The sequence below is a fragment of the Eulemur rufifrons genome, chromosome 7 (genome assembly GCF_041146395.1).
Source record: "Eulemur rufifrons isolate Redbay chromosome 7, OSU_ERuf_1, whole genome shotgun sequence".
Lineage (NCBI taxonomy): Eukaryota > Metazoa > Chordata > Mammalia > Primates > Lemuridae > Eulemur > Eulemur rufifrons.
Window position 1 is genome coordinate 93,502,418 of NC_090989.1, and position 16,546 is coordinate 93,518,963.

Here is a 16,546-nt window from a genome sequence, read left to right on the forward strand (position 1 = left end):
CGCAGTGACTTGGCTGTGGGCCCTAGAGTGGCAATTGCGTGCCCGCAGATCTCCGGCCCTGGGGGTGACTACTCAGGATCCGGTGTGTACCAGAGCCAGGGACCTGGCCCGTTCCGAAGCTCACCGTGGGTCCCCAGTTAGAAGGCGAAAAGAGAGGAGAAAGAGAAGAGAGAAAAAAAAAAAAAAAAGAAAAAAGAAAAGGAAAGAAAGAAAAGAAAGAGGAGAAAACGAAAGAGAAAAGAAAAAAAGAAGAAAAAGAAAGAAAGAAAAAGAAAAAAAAAAAAAAAGAAAAGAAACGCAAAAAGCCAAACCAAAAAACACCAAAAACGCCAACAAAAATGAACAAAAACAAACTACATAGCACTTCACCACACCGCAAGGCAGAAAGATACACAAATCTGAAGTATATAATTCAGCGACTCAATGTTTTTTTGTTTGTTTGTTTGTTTTACGCCTTAGCACAGCTCTGCCCCTTCACTTCCGCTCGGCTGGGTCCGGAGCGGCCATTAGATGTTTTTGTTTTTACGCCTTAGCGCAGCTCCGCCCCTTCACGCTCGCCCGGCTGGGTCCCGGGAGGTTTCGCAGTGGATTTCAAGATGACGTCTGCGCGCCCGCACAGCTCCGAGGGTGGTGGGGATCCAACCTCCGCGCTCAAAAAGGCGCGGCAGCCAGAGGCCCAGAGGGCAAAGGTGCCCGCCGAGGCTGTCCGCCGCCAGAAAAAAAAAGAAAAAGAAAAGAAAAGGAAAGAAAAAAAAAGAAAAAAACCCAAAAAAAAAAAACAAAAACAAACACGAACACAAACAAACAAAACCCAGAAGAAATTTACCAAGAATAAAATATACAGTTCGGCGAGCCTATTCTTCTTGTTCGTGTTTTTTTTTTTTTTTTGCCTTAGCGCAGCTCTGCCCCTTCACCCCGAGCGCGGCCCTGGCATATCCCGTACTCCTGGCGTTGGTTCAGAGACCAGCGGAGGGCGCCGGGCAGAGAGAGCCGCTCGGCACTTTATGGCTCCCGAGCGGTTTCGCCCTCGCTTTCAAGATGGCGCCTGCAGAGCTCCGGGGCTGGAGGAGACCGGCTCCTCGGCAGGCAGAGACCACCACTGCCCGGGGGCTGGCGAGCAAGAACGCGCACCAGGGGGTCACCGGCTGGAGAACCGCCGAAAAAGGCAGCACGGGCAGAAAGAGCCGCTGGGCACTTTTTGGCTCCCGAGCGGTTTTGCCTTCGCTTTCAAGATGGCGCCTGCCGAGCTCCGGGGCTGGAGGGGACCGGCTCTCCGGCAGGCAGAGACCGCCACTGCCCAGGGGCTGGCCAGCAAGGACGCGCACCGGGGGTGACCGGCTGGAGAACTGCCGAAAAAGTCAGCACGGGCAGAAAGAGCCGCTGGGCACTTTTTGGCTCCCGAGCGGTTTTGCCTTCGCTTTCAAGATGGCGCCTGCCGAGCTCCGGGGCTGGAGGGGACCGGCTCCCCGGCAGGTAGAGACCGCCACTGCCCAGGGGCTGGCCAGCAAGGACACGCACCGGGGGTGACCGGCTGGAGAACCGCCGAAAAAGGCAGCACCGGCAGAAAGAGCCGCTGGGCACTTTCTGGCTCCCGAGCCGTTTCGCTCTCGCTTTCAAGATGGCGCCTGCCAAGCTCCGGGGCTGGAGGGGACCGGCTCCCCGGCAGGCAGAGACCGCCACTGCCCAGGGGCTGGCCAGCGAGGACACGCACCGGGGGTGACCGGCTGGAGAACTGCCGAAAAAGGCAGCACGGGGTACAACGCTATTTGCTGTCCGGGAGTCTTTTGTGTTTTTCCGCCCTGGGGCAGATCCGTCCCTCCTCGCCAAGCGCTGTCTCAGCTGAGATCCCCCAGGTTCTAAGGTAATTTCGCAAAAAAGCCTCCTGTCTCCAATGCGCCACGTATCCCTCAGTGATTCTGCGCTGGCCTGGGTCAGGGCTCTGTTCAATTGGGAGCGGAGGGCAAGCCGCTTTCCCGAGAGGCTGCACCCGCCCCGGCTGGGGGCGGGTGTATCCGACCCGCGCTCCGCTGGCTAGTGTCTGTCCCGCGTTCCCAATTTTCGTTCACCTCAGATCTCACTCGCTCTGTTTGTCCCACGCTGATTCTCCGTGGATTCACACCGCTGTTCCTGTGTGGGAGCGGTCTTCTAGCGTTGTGGCAGGTCCGGATCGATGCCTTCCCTCCCGGGAGCGCAGATTCAGGCCGTCACCACCACTCCGCCATCTTTGATCCAGTCTCAAGAATTGAAGATTAATAAACTGTGGTTTCTTTCCCTTGTAGCTCAGAGAGATTCAGCTCTTTAAGGGCAGGTCCAGGTAGTGCGGATTGCTGAGCAGGTGCTCATTACAAGATTGTGCGTCGAAAGGGAGGCAGACGCGTTTCTAACAAGGAAACGATGGGATGTGGTAAAATGAAGTAGAGGTAAAAGTAAAGTGATTTCTATCGAAAGTGATCAATTCTGCCTGGGCCTGGGGCAGGCTCAGAAAGCTAGAGTGGAAATCTATAAGGAGAAGGAAGGAGTTCCAGACAAAAGATACAACATGAACCTCTGCAAAGAAGCTTGAGCACTCACAGTTCATATTCGGGAAAGGGTTTCGGTAGGGCTAGTATGGGAGTACTTAGCAATGTTGTGGAGGAGCTGAGGCAGTAAAGGGAGCTTAAAGTCAGACTGTGAAGGTCATTCACTGAATGTATCGTGGTCTGGTCTTGGAAAAATAAAGCATAGACTTGAGGTTAAAACAATTCTCGTAGCATGATCTCAGACCCCTGGGGGACTCAGATCACCTCAGGGAATCAATGTGCACAATTCAGGTGATGGTTACACTACAAGCCCAGACTTCACCACTATGCAATATATCCATGTAACAAAACTGCACTTATACTCCTTAAATTTATACAAATTTAAAAAACCTATTTTTATCATGATATTAATTTGTTGCTTGTTTTTTAAACTATCATTCTCTCACAAGTGTACAGCGAAGTGTTCTGGAGGATACGTGATATGTGATGACTCTTTGTTCTGGTAGCTAAGGGAATATGTGCTCTTCTATCCTTGTGCTTTAATAATTTCTGTTGAAATTTCAAATGTGATAAATATATATACATCCATGTTTATGTATATATATTTGTATGTGTGTATATGTGTGTGTGTGTGTATATCTATAACCCACATAAATGAAAGCTATTTAGATTCTTCACTAATTTTTAAGCATGGAAAAGGATCTCAAGACCAAAAATTTTGAGAACTGCTCAGTTAAGGAGATGGGGGTTCAAACTGGGCAGAGTACTTAACCTGTCTGAGCTTCCGTTTACTGGCTTTTAAAAATGTGTGTGTCTGTGGGGGTGTAGATAATGCCTCTCTGGCACCGCCTTGCTTGGGGTGGCCTCTTCAAAGCCGGCTTCTTGCCTCCCACGCTACCAGCTCCTCCAGCTCCCTGTACCTCTTAGGGTGAATTTTGTTGCTTTATGACACCTCTTTTTCTTATTACCTTCTTGAGATTCCTTAATCTTTATTTTAACTTTGTGTCATGTGATAACAAATGTTAGAAAGAATTAGAATGGGGGATGGGTACCCTGAATTGAGGCTGGTGCCTGGCCCTGTTCCTCCTCAGGAATGTCCCCAAAGGTGGAAAAGTACTTTATCCTTCTTTTCTTTGTCATTAAAGTGGCTTCTTGTAAATATTCAGTTTCAAGGCTCAGCTTTGGTCCTCTCAGCTCGCTGAAGTCTCCAGGGCCATCTCCAGCCACACTTACCTCTCCTCTCTCTAAGCATTGGTCACATTTTTAGTCATCTTCCCAGTTAAAGACCTAACTAAACTTATTTTTCTCTTTTTGTATGCTTTTGGTGTAAGGGAAGGATCCTTGTCTTCCACTTCTGTATTTCTTCACAGCTCCTAATACTGACTGTTCTGAGCACAAAATGGTTGCTCAACTGCTAGATTTGGTTGATTATTGCATTTTTCATCCCAAGTTTAATAGGAATCCATGGTTTTTTAGTCTACTGGCTCTTGCTCTTCGGCTATTTGGTTTAGTGTCTTTCTTGAAACCTTTCCCTTTGTCTGAATTTAATGGAAACCTTCCCTTCTATTGTTGTCATTTCAACAAGTTGCCCACACTTCATTATTTCATTGTATTTGGACTTCAGTGGGGGCCTAACATAATTCCTGTGTAAAAGCAGCTTGGCACATCACTGTGACTATTCTTTATCTTCTTACTTTGTAGTAGCCTTGTATCCTAATCTAAGGAAGTGCTGCTAAGCCATGCAAGATCTTTTAAAAGGAACCACATACTTTATTTCACTTGGCAAATCTTGCCTTCACTGCTAGTAGCAGAACAAGTTGGGACTGGATGAGGGAGTCTCTGGAATGTATAATTTTGAAAGTATTAAAGTAACTCAATATCCTGGAGGTAATTCTAATGAGCCATCTTTGTACTGAGTTTTTAAATGAAGCTTTTCTTAAAAAACCCAGGAATGTTAGAAAACCTTAAAACATATATTTCTAGATATCATACAAACTGGAATAGATAAAATTTTTGTGTTGTCACTGTGATTTTCATCCAAATGATATAAGTTTATGGATTTTTGTAAAATAGATAATGTTTCAGTTTGTTTTACATCTTGGACACATTTATAGTCAAGCTAGACATTTAGGTATCATCAAATTTAACAGACCAATATTTACTAATTTGTTACTGAAATAACTTTTTTTGTAACTATATGCAAAAAATTGCATGCTTATTGTAAGAAATTAGAACAATGCAATAAAGCTCAAATAAGGAACTAAATAATGCTGAACTGTCAACATCTTATAAACATTTTTCTGTGCATGGGCTATTTTACATAAATGTTGCTCTGTAACCTACTTTTTAATTCAATAATATATTGGAATATATTTCCTTGCACCTAAATGTAGATCGACTTTATCATTTTTAAAAGGCAGCACAGTATCCCATTTTATGTTTGTATCATAATTTACTGATCCATATCCCTTGGTGGAGACTTTGCTATTATGAATATTTTAGTGTGCATAAATACATGCACACTTATGACTTTAATCTCCTTATGGTAAATTTTTAGGAATGGATTTCTGGGTTAAAGGAGTGTGTATCATATAATTTGATAAGCAGATTTCCTCTCAGTATCTTAGTATTTCCTCTCAGTATTTCAGTATTTTATTCCATCTCTAACAGTGAACATATCAATCACATACATGGTTACATAAAGAGATATATCATTCAGTGGCTGTCTGGCTTCCTCCAGCAGGACTCCTGAGCAGATTTTTGTGGGTTCTCATAATCAAGAGGTATGTTAGATTTGCAAATTTGAAGACTGACCGTTATTCACTGTATCCACAGTGGTACGGTTTCTTGAGGATCGATTCTCACACTATTACAGAAAACGTAAGGCCAAATCATTCATGAAAAATATGGGCTGGCCCTGATTCCATGCCTTAACTCCTATATGGCACTTCTAGATCCACCCTGGCCCAGAAGGGAACCAATGCCATGAAGGGAAGGACCCAGTCCTGGCAGGATTCACCACCTGCTGACTAAAGAGCCCTTGTGTTTGAATAAACATCAGAGGTAGCCAGGCAGCAGTCACCAGAGGCTTTGGGTGAGACTGGGCTGGCTTCAAGTGTGACTTTGTGCAGTCTCAGCTGTGGTGGCCATAAGGGAGTGCACATGTCACTTCCTCCTTGCTCCCCTTAACTCCATCATCCCATAACATAGAGTGAGGAAAGAGAGTGAGAGACTTTGCCTGGTAATCCAAGGAATCCTTCTATATTTTACCTGAGTCCACCAAGGTGGTACCACCAGGAGATTGGAAAGCCTAGAAGAAATGGCTGCATTCCTAGACACAACCTATTAAGATTGAGCCAGAAAGAAATCCAAAACCTGAATAAACCAATAACAAGTAACATGATAGAAGCAGTAATAAAAAGCCTCCTATCAAAGAAAAGCCCGGGGCCCAACAGCTTCACTGCTAAATTCTTTCAAGCATTGAAAGAACTAATACCAATCCTAAATTATTCCAATAAAACAAGGATAAGGGAATACTCCAAACTCATTCTCCAATGTCTGTTTCACCCTGATATCAAAACCAGACAAAGACATAACAAACTAAGAAATCTATAGGCAAATATCTTTGATGAGCATAGATGCAAAAATCCTCAACAAAATACGAGCAAACTGAATTAAGTAATACTTTAAAAGGATTATTCATCATAAACAAGTGGGATTCATCCTAGGAATTCCAGGATGATTCAAAATATGTAAACCAATTGATGTGATACATCATATCAATACAACAAAGGACAAAAACCATATTATCATTTCAATTGATATTAAAAAGCATTTGATAAAATTCAACATCCCTTCATGATAAAAACTCTCAAAAAACTCGGTACTGAAGGAACATTCCTCAACATGACATAAGCCATAGATGACAGACCCACAGCAAGTATCATACTGAATGTGGAAAAACTGAAAGCCTTTCCTCTGAGATCTGTAATAAGACAAGGATGCCCACTTTCATAATTGTTATTCAACATAGGACTGGAAGTTCTAGCTAGAGCAATCAGACAAGATAAGAAATAAATGGCATCCAAACTGGAAAGTAAGAAGTCAAATTATCCTTGCAGATGATATGATTTTATATCTAGAGAAACCTAAAGACTCCACAGAAAACTATTAGAACAAATAAACAAATTCAGTAAAGTTGCAGGATACAAAATCAACATATGAAAATCAGTAGCATTTCTATATGCCAACAGCAAACAATCTATAAAAGAAATAAAGAATGTAATCCTATTTACAATAGCTTTGAATAAAATAAAATATCTTGGAATAAACTTAACCAAAGAAACAGAAGACCTCTATAATGAAAATTATAAAACTCGGGTGAAGAAAATTAAAAAGGACACAAAAAAATAAAAAAAATATTCCATGCTCATGGATTGAAAGAATAAATATTGTTAAAATGTCCTTACTCCCCAAAGTGGTCTACAGATTTGTTTCAATCACTATCAAAATACCAATGACATTCTTCACAGAAATGGAAAAAATTATCCTAAAATTCATATGAAACTACAAAAGACCTAGAATAGCCAAAGCCATCCTCAGCCAAAAGAACAAACCTGTAAGAATCACATTACCTGGCTTCAAACTATACTACAGAGCTCTAGTAACCAAAACAGCATGGTACTGGCATAAAAACAGACACATAGACCAATGGAACAGAATAGAGAACCCAGAAATAAATCCACACATCTATAATGAACTTATCTTTGACAAAGTTGCCAAGAACATACTTTGGGGAAAGGAGAGTCTCTTCAATAAAGAGTGCTGGGCAAACTGAATATCCATACACAGAAGAATGAAATTAGAACCTTATCTCTTGCCATATACAAATATCAAATCAAAATAGATTAGAGACTTAACTATAAGAACTGAAACCATGAAACTACTAAAATAAAGCATTTGGGAAATGCTTAAGGACATTTGCCTGGACAAGGATTTTTTGAGTAATATTCTCAAGGCACAGGCAACCTAAGCAAAATTGAACAAATGGGATTTCATCAAGCTAAAAAGCTTCTGTACAGCAAAGAAAGCAATCAACAAAGAAGAGACAACCCACAGAATGGGAGAAAATATTTGTAAACTACCCATCTGACAAGGTAATTAATAACTAGAATGTATAAGGAGCTCCAACTACTCAATAAGAAAAGAATCAAATAATCCAATTAAAAAATGGGCAAAAGATCTGGATAGACATTTCTTAAAAGAAAATATACAAATGGCCAACAGGTAGAAAAAAAAATGCTCAATATCATTAGGCATCAGCGAAATTCAAATCAAAACTTCAGTGAGATATAGTCTTAGCCCTATCAAAATATAGGCAATAATGAATGTTGGTGAGGATGAGGAAAAAGTTGTACAATGTTGGTGGGAACGTAAATTAGTGCAATCACTATGGAGAACAGTGTGGAGGTCCTCAAAAAACTATTAATAAAAATAGAACCACGATATGACCCAGAAATCTCACTGCTAGGTATATATTCAAGAGAAAAAAAATCAGTATATTGAAAGATATCTGAATTCCCATATTTATTGCAGCACTATTCACAATAGCCAAGATTTGGATTCAACCTAAGTTTTCATGAATGGATGAATGACACATATACACAATGGAATATTATTCAGCCATCACAAAAATGAAATTCTGTCATTTGCAATGACACAGATAGAACTGGAAAACGTTGAGTGAAATAAGCCAAGCACAGAAAGACAAATCTCCGATGTTCTCATTTGAGAGCTAAATATTAAAATAATTTATCTCAAGGAAACAGAGAGTAGAATGATGGTTACCAGAGGCTGGGAAGGGTAGCAGGGAGGGGTGAATAAAATGGGGATGGTTAATAGGGGCAAAAATATAGTCAGAGAGAATGAAGAATGAATAATGTTTGATAGCACAACAAAGTGACTATAGTCAACAATAAGTTAAGGTATACTGTAAAACAACTAAAAGAGTGGAATTAGAATGTTCTTGGCACAAAGAAATGATAAATGCTTGAGGTGATGGATACCCCAATTACCCTGATTTGATTAATACACATTGTATGCCTGTATCAAAGCATCACATGCACCCTATAAATATATACAACTATTATGTACCCTTAATAATTAAAAATAAGAAATTTAAAAGAAATGGAGGCTAGTGTAGGTCACAGGGAAACCCTAAAAAGAATTCTTCATTATTAAAAAAATTTCATTATATATACATGTATAGCAGCTGCACAATGTTATAATCCATACCACAATATTCAAAATTTTATAGTAAATTTTTCTACACTTTAACTTTACTTACAATTTATAGTTACCTTGTCTAAATTCAGATTGTCGCAGTCAAAACTGCTCTATGTATACATATAGATGTCCAAAATTTTACCAAAAAAAATGGCACTCTGTTATTAATAAAATAAGTGTTAGGGTATAATTTTCTTGTGACAGTACATCTCTTGTCCTCTTTTTTGAACACCATTTCTTGGGAATTGAGGTAATTGAGAATCCAAACAGTTCAATTAGTAGTTCCCTTGGTAATTGCAAAATCTGAGGAAAGGGAAGAGGACAGGCTTGAAAGAAATTTATCTCTACTTCACAAGACAGTATACCTTTTTAGTGCTTGTATTTAGTGCAAAGTCAATGAGTTTCTCTTTTGAACAGAACTGGATGAACATTAATGACAATTTTCTCCTTTCCTGCCTTGCTGCTGGGCTCCGAGTGACATACTTCTATTAATACAGCTTTTTGTCATTGGCCGGCTTACAGCTGTAATTTGTTACATGTCAGCCCTGAGGCTGTGTGTTCTGGTCACTGGATGAAGACATGGGAAGTGCCCTAGTCTAATAGGTTATACCTGAACATATATGTATGCATGCAAATATACATGCACACACACATACACATATGTTTATTTAATGCAATTAGTTTGGAAGGAATAGCACATTTACATGTTACAAAATTCAAACGGACATGGAGGCATATGATGAAAATTTCCTCTTATCCCACTGTCTCTACCCACTCAATTTCTTTCCCTGGAGTAAACCAGTTTTATGAATTCATGAGCACCCTTTAAAGTCTCTTCTATTCTTATACAAGTGAATATATATATATATATATAGTTTTATATATAGTTGATCCTTTAACAGCATGGGTTTAAACTGTGAAGGGCCACTCAATTGTTTTGTGCAAAAGCAATCAGGTTTATGATCAGGACTGCCCTTATCTATAAAGTTGCCTTGAAGAGAAAAGAACAAACACCAGCTGTCAGTCTTTTGGTTGTACAAAAAGGTTATACAATGAGAACCCTTTTTCTGGATTGGTTCCACTGATGCTTTGTTCCTAAAGTCTGGAAGTACCTTGCCAGTAAGGGATGGGCTTCTAAAGTTCTTTTGATATTAGACAATGCCCCTGGCCACCCAGAACCCCATGAGTTCAACACCAAAAGCGTCACAGTGATCTACTTGCTCCCAAACACAACATCTCTAATTCGGCCACTAGATCATAGGGTCATAAAGACCTGTAAGGCTAGTTACACACAATACTCTGTGGAGAGGATTGTCATCCCTATGGAAGAGAATGCTGATAGAGACAGCATCATGAAAGTCTAGAAAGATCGCACTATTGAAAATGCCATCATTGTAATAGAAAAAGCCATGAAAGCTATCAAACCTAATGCAATAGATTCCTGCTGGAGAAACCTGTGTCCAGATGGTTGTACGTGACTCCACAGGATTGGTAACACAGCCAATCAAGGAAGTTATTAAAAAGATTGTGGACATGGCAAAAAAAGATTGTGGGGGGGGTGGTGAAGGATTTCAGGATATGAATATTGAAGAAATTCAAGAGCTAATAGAGGCCGGGCACGGTGGCTCACGCCTGTAATCCTAGCACTCTGAGAGGCCAGGCTGAGGTGGGCAGATTGCTTGAAGTCAGGAGTTCGATACCAGCCTGAGCAAGAGCAAGACCCCCCTCCCTCGTCTCTACTAAAAATAGAAAGAAAAATACAGTATATAATACATATAACATAGAAAATATGTGTTAATTGACTGCATGTCATGGGTGAGGCTTCCAGTAAACTGTAGGCTATTAGTACTTATGTATTGGGGGACAAAAAGTTAAACACAGATTTTCAACTGTTCAAAGAGTCAGCACCCCTAACCTTTGTGTTGATCCAGGGTCAACGGTACTCTTTTAAATACATATATAATATTTAATAATTCTTAGCATTTAGGAGCATATGTTATTTTATTTATTTATTTATTTTTATTTATTTATTTATTTTTTATTTTTTTGTTTTTCAGTTCATTATGGGGGTACAAAAGTTCAGGCTATATACATTGCCCATGCCTCCCCATCCCCCCGAATCTGAGCTTCAAATGTGTCCATTCCCCAGGCAGTGCGCATCGCACTAATCAAGTAGGTATACACCCATCCCTTCCACCCAGCCCCGACCTCTGTCCGATACCCAATTGGTGTTATTCCCAAATGTGCACTTAGGTGATGATCAGGGAAACCAGTTTGCTGGTGAGTACATGTGGTGCTTATTTTTCCATTCTTGGGATACTTCACTTAATAGAATGGGTTCCAACTCTCTCCAGGAGAAATGACAACATATTTTAAGCACAGAAAAACTGCTTTGTACATTGCTTTTCTACCTAATAATACAACCTAAAGATTGTTTTATCTCATTACCTAAAAAGTATCCTTGTTCTTTTTCACAGTTACATAGTATTCTGTCATGTGGGTGTTTTAAACCTTATTTAAGCATTTAGGTTGATTCCAGTATTTTTTCTTACAAATAATGTAGTAGTTTCAACCTTGCACATGTAACTTTAATACTGGTAAAAAAAAATATCTGTGGGATAAATTCCTAGAACTGGAATTATTGGGGAAGAGAGCATTTACATCTGTAATCTAGATAGATATAGCCAAATTCTCTGTCAAAGCATCACTAAATCCATCAACAGAACAGGAGAGGACTGTTCCCTCAGCCCCTCTCATCAACACAGTCTCAACTGTTTTTAGCAGTGAGTTCTTGTTAGCTATTTTTTTAAGAATGAGGGAGTTGGTGAGGTTTTGTAGTCAGGCAGAATTCCTGATACTTTACACAGAGCAGCTGATTTAACTTCTCTAAGCTTTGACTTTCTTATCTATATAATAGGAATTATAATACCTCCCTTGTACAATTTCTAAAGACAAAGAACGTTATATAAAGATACATGAAACAAAACAAGGATAAAAGCTAAATAAATATTTGCCAAAAAGAAGAAAGTGATTTTTTTTGTCTCCTAGTTCTTGTTGGGGCTTGTCGTTTTTTGGACTATTTTGGGCCTCTGAACTCTGACCACAGGCAGTGGCTCCTTCCTTCCCTCATACTGTCTAACCCTTGCTGGCCTCTTTGCCACTGCTTGAACATGCCAAGGACACTCTGCCTCAGGGCCTTTGCATCGCTATTTCTTTTGCCCGGAACTCTTTTCATCCAGGTATCTACATGGCTCACTCCTTCTTCTCAGTCATGTCTTTCCTCAAATGATTCTCGGGAGTTCTTCTCAAAGCTCCCGATTTTGCACCTACCTCCAATGCTCTCAGCTTCCTTCTGAGTTGTATTTTTCTCCATAACTCTTAGCACCACCACTGCTTTTTTCTTTTATTACTTATATGGTTGCATCTCTCCTTTCACAAAATGTAAGAGCAGGAATTTTTCACTGCTGTACCCTCAGTGCTTAGGTCCAGTGCTTTGCATATTAGAGGTATGCAATACATTCAAGGAATGACTTTGAGAGATCAAATTACAAATTAATCTAAGAAGAGGTGAAATCTGAGAAATAAGACATAAAGAACGGCTGCCTTAAAATGTCTGAATACACTGTCTGTACCAGTACTCTGAGATATTATCATTCCCCTCACCTGCCTACTTACTGAGATGTAACTTCTAGAGATTTGATACAAAATGGAAATAAAAGAAGTAACCTAGTTTGTATTATGGGACCATAAACAGCACTGACTAAAAAAAATCATAAATGGCAATTAAATCAAATATCTCAATTCCGTGGTAGCCAGAGGCACTCGCTGCTGTAATTTTTGATTCCAGTTCTAGCTTAGACCTAGGACATGGGATGCATTAAAAAGACAACCAAATGCCTACTATTGTTGGAATAGCAAGAATACAATTAGGTGACATGAATACAGCCTCACATCTCTTAGAATTGTTTGATTAGCTGTGACAGCTTCAGATGAGAGAAACAAAAAGGAGCCATATATTCCTAAACAGTTATTAACTGAGGTACATAAGATGGAGCATGTTTCCTTCAGAACAACAATTTGCTCATGAGGCTCATTTGCACTGGAGTGTGACTATTCGTGACATTTCTGCTCTGCAGACCGTAAGGGCCTCGTCCTCATCAGCTGAGGTCCCGTCTGATAAGAGACAACCAGGAATGAACTGCACACTTAAAGGGATTTGGTATCACCAAAATGTGGCATATAAATGTGATGCCAAGACTCATTCTTGGGCTTTATTACTGACAAAAACGACTTGCTGAAAATAAAGTCCCCACTTTCTTCATCTGCCAAGTAATATTAAATGCACTTCTCTCTCACTAAACTTTGAAAGTCTTTTCACCTGCTTTGTTATTTTTGTATTCCAATATTGTCAAAGTAAGAGTAGATTCTAGTTAATAATGGTTGTTATGATTGTGACATAGTCAGTTTCAACACATTGTTTTCCTAAACACTGTACCGTAAGGCAGATTGCCATACGGTAATCAGAAATCAGACTGGCTATACACTGTTGTCACTATTGATTCAGATTTCATGAGACATTGTTAAATGAACAAAGAAAGGTGATGAAAACTGATGAATAGTATGCTGGGGCTCAGCCAGCTGGGCAGGAGAGAGAGTGCAAAGCAGCAAAAAGTGGACATTACTAATTACTGATTGTATGTCTGCATTAGCTAAAGGTGGTGGGGTGGACGACTAGATGCTTTGTAATGTGGGTGATGCCAGCCTTTGAACAAGGAAGCAAGTCTTTCCTTTGAACATGGCCATATTTTATTTCATTCTGCTCTTTTGTTTTTATTAGGGAATGCCCATCTTTTGGTACTGAAATGCCTAACATATAATACCTGCTCACTAGATGCTTTTTAGTATACTGGATAGAGGGAGTAAGTTCCAGTGTTTTATAGCACTCTAGGGTGACTATAATTAACAAAAATTAATTGTATACTTTTGAATAGCTAGAAGAATGGATTTTGACTGTTTCAACATAAAGAAATGATAAATATTTGAGATGATAGATATGCTAATTACACTGATTTGATCATTGTACATTGTATACATGTATTAAAATATCACACTGTACCTTATGAATATGTACAATTATGTGTCAATTTAAAATAATAAGGCAAAGAAATAAATGAGAAAAAAACCAAAAAAAAATCCTTTTGAATAGAAATAGTAAAATCCTTTACAACCTTTAACCTTTTCTTAAAAGACCACTTATTGAAATTTTCACATGCTTGTAAAATTATGTTTTCATGATTTTGACTTTAATAAATACAATCCAAATTCTTAAGAAATTCTGTGAGAAATTCACAAGCATAATTTAAGATTTCAATGTGCATCTAAAACCTAGTTTCTGAAATATAATTGTCTATATTCACTGTCATGGTTGGAAGAAAGCAAGATATTTTTTATCAAATTGATTTAGATAATTTAGATATGAAAAGTGATAAGAACCTAAATTAGAGGTCAGACAAATAAAACTGAGATAAAATAGCAGCACTAACTAACTTTCATGGCTTATGTATGGCTATGTCATGTGCTGTGGTAAGTGCTTTAACAATAGCAGTTGATTTAAACATCATAACAATGGTTTGACGTAATTACTCAAACCATTATCTCCAGTTTATAGATGAGGAAATTGAGGCTTTGAGAGGTTAAATAATGTGTTTGACCTTAATTTCCAAGGTCAGACAACTAGTTAGTGAGTCAGCTGACACTCAAACTTAGGCATCCTGACTCCAGACCCAATGGTCTTCATCACTGTGTATATTGCACAAACAAAATCAAATAGGAGCACAGTCAGCTACATGGAATGATAATTAAAGTGTTAGGTCATATTATTTCAAAGATCCAGGTCATTTGATCTAGAAACTACACAGTAGTTTAAGGTCGGTAATTAAATATTTAAGGTATTTTTTATTTCACTGAGAGAAAATGTGTAGCATAAATATAGCTTTACATCATTTAAAAAATTCTCATCAGAGTTGTAATTTCAGGAAAAAGAGGGCTAAAAAGGATCAAATGCTCATGATCAGTTCTTTGCTGAGATATAAATGTTGCTGAGTGGTGGTGTTTTCTTTCAATCTCACCTCTCCTTTCTGCCTCTGGAACTACTGTGTTAGGTGAGAGAATCTCTTACCTGGGCTATTACAGTAGCCTCCAAATGGTTTTCCCAAAACCTCAGTTTGTTCTCCACTCTGCTGCAAGAAGTATCTTCACAAACCAACCAACACATCACTCATTTCCTTATTAAGAACAATAATGTTGTTTTTAGTCTTTTACTATAATCATAGACTCCATTGTCAATCAAGCAATGGGCCCCCTCCTAGTAAAATTACCTTTATACATTACTCAATATTCTCTGATATTACTTACTAGAGATTTCTAAAATTCCATTTCCAGTTTGCCTCTCCTTTGATATACCACCATATTTGTCCCTTCAAATACTCTGCACTCAGGCACCATTAACCTTCCTATTGTTTCTCATGTTTGGAATATTCTCCGAGTCCTCTTCTAAGTGAACCCTTAATTGTCTGGGATACTACGTTGGAATACAGAAAGACCTTGTGATGTGGCTGTCATAGACAGCCCAGGATTCAAACCTAGTTATATAAGTTTGGGAACACTACTTAGCTGATTTAAAATCTCAATTTCAACATTGGTGAAATATGGTTGTAATGTTATTTCACTGAATTTTTATAAAGATCAAATGATATAATGAGTATAAAGGGCTGAGCACTTTATTATAAATGCATGTTTCTATGTTCAATCCCAGGTGAATTATAACCTTCTCTGTGAATACTGACTTGCCACTCACCCCTTCAATTCCTAACTGCATCCCCCATGCCAGTGAGTGGATTTTGGGTTTTCCTCTCTGGAACTCAGGGGTAATATTTAACTGTTCCTTATCTGTTTCTCCATCTAGACCAGTAGTTCTTAGCTCAGACTGTACATTTATTTATTTATTTATTTAGAGACAGAGTCTCACTCTGTTGCCCTGAGTAGATTGCCTTGGCATCAACCTACATCACAGCAACCTCAAACTCCTGGGCTCAAGGAATCCTCCTGCCTCAGCCTCCTGAGTAGCTGGGACTACATGTGCGCACCATGAGCTCTGGCTAATTTTTCTACCTTTAGTAGAGACGGGGTCTCACTCTAGCTCAGGCTGGTCTTGAACTCCTGAGCTCAAGTGATCCTCCTGCCTCATCCTCCCAGAGTGCTACGATTACAGGTGTGAGCCACTGCACCCAGCCAGACTGCACATTTAAACAACCTTTGGAGCTCTTTAAAAATACCCTTGCTTGGTTCTATTAAATCAGAGTCTCTGGTCTGATATACAGTGGTGGTTTTTAAAGTTCCCAAGGTGTTTTTTATGTCCAGGTCTAGACCATAGACTCCTTGAGAGCAGGGTTTTACAGTGAAACCCCATCGCCGTCATGGAGTTTGGCACAAAGTGCATGCTCTGTAAGTGCCTATAGAATGTATCAATGCAAGCATGCATGGCGGCCAGCTACCCAGTGTTTCTGAATATATAATACAGTTGATGAACTTCAACCCATTTGATTATGAAAATGCAGCATTCAAATTTAACATATTCTTAATAAATTTATATTTACGCAATGATAATCAATACCTAAACAGAAAAAGAAATGCTTTAAGTTTTCTCAAAATCTAGATATTGCTTCAGACAACTTCCTATCTAT

At 39.4% G+C, this 16,546-nt stretch overlaps 1 protein-coding gene across 2 annotated transcripts in view; it reads left to right on the forward strand.

Annotated features, from left to right (window-relative positions):
- The window catches only part of WDR49 (WD repeat domain 49), a 146,331-nt gene that overhangs the window by 59,361 nt on the left and 70,424 nt on the right, over positions 1-16,546 (forward strand). The gene's annotated exons all lie outside the window — the stretch shown is intronic.